Below are 1,542 nucleotides of genomic sequence, written 5' to 3' on the forward strand. Positions count from 1 at the left end.
TTTCTTTAAATTATTACTAATTAAACATGCATCCTTAAAATTATAGTTTACTTTTTCATGTTGTTGAATTTATATAGAGGAAATTTATTGTGCATAGTCCTCTATAGCTTGCTTTTTTTCCATTCAGCATTATGTTCATAAGATTCATTCATGTTTTTGTGTGTTATTCTAGTTGATTCATTCTCATTGCTGTATATTATTCCATTGTATGGCCATAGCACAATGTGTCTATATATACTACTGCTGATGGACATTTGTGTAGTTACTGGGACAACTATGAACAATGTTGCTGTCAACATTTTTGTCTGTGCATCTATTCATCTTCTCCACTTTCTCCATGGTACCCACCCAAGGGTGGAATTACTGGGTTGTATAGTTAGCATATGTATTAGACCAAGTTATTCAGAAAAATAGAGCTGGTAGGATGTGTGTCTATATAGTTATAAAAATATTTGTTTTAAGACATTGGCTTTTGTAATTATGGAGGCTGGCAAGTTCGGAATCTACAGGATGCGCCAGCAGGCTGGAGACTCAGGAAAGAGCCAAGCATACAGTTCAGGTCCAAAGACCATCAGCTGCAATGTCCACCTATTTAAATGTTAATCTCATCCAAAACACCCTCACAGAAATATCCAGAATAATGTCTGACCACATATTTGAACAGCATGGTCCAGCCAAGCTGAGACATAAAATTAATTATCATAGTATATGTTCAACTTTTGTAAGTAAGACTATTTTCCAAAGTGACTGTACTAACATAGAGTCACTATGGGTGGGGATCTTCAACTTCTCATTAGGATATGGTTGACACTGATAAGCACCCTATTTTATTCCTATAGAATGAGTAGCCCCCCAAAACTCCCAGAGGAGTGGGGGTTCTGAAATAAGGCCTTGACTCCTGATGCTCAGTGGCTAATGTAATTGTCAAGTCTTTCTGTCATCAACAACAGGCCAGCTTTCTACTATAAAAACTGACAGGATGGGGTGCCTGTGTCTGAGTGCTGGCACTTCTGCCTGTGTTTTCCATCAGCAAATGATGTCACAGTCCACCGAATAGCACAATCAGGAACTCAGGTCTCGTCTCTGACTCTACCACCTGTTTATATCTAATAACTCATCAGTTTCTATTGACTCTGCCTCCCATGACTCTGTCAAACTCATCCATGTCACTCTATCCTCTCTAAAACTACTCAAGTTCAGGCAGTCCCTTGCAAGCATCTCTTAACTGGATCCCTGCCTCCTGTCTTGCCCACTCCAATCCATTCTGGACTCTAAGAAGCCAGAATAATTTTTCTAATATATATCTGTGAAGTTATCACTCTCCTGCTTAAAATGCCCACTTTGACATTGAATGAATTCCTTTCTCCTTAATATGAATTAACAAAGCTCAGCACAATGAGAGCCCCTATCTGGATTTTCCTTACTCTCTTCTCTTACTTCCTTCTCCCAATATTGCCCTCACAGCATTTCAACCACAGAAAACTTCTGTCAATTCCTTCAATGATCCACATTCTTTTTAGTCTCCAGGCTTTCACATACATA

Source organism: Pan troglodytes, chromosome 12 (assembly GCF_028858775.2).
Source record: "Pan troglodytes isolate AG18354 chromosome 12, NHGRI_mPanTro3-v2.0_pri, whole genome shotgun sequence".
NCBI classification, from domain to species: domain Eukaryota; kingdom Metazoa; phylum Chordata; class Mammalia; order Primates; family Hominidae; genus Pan; species Pan troglodytes.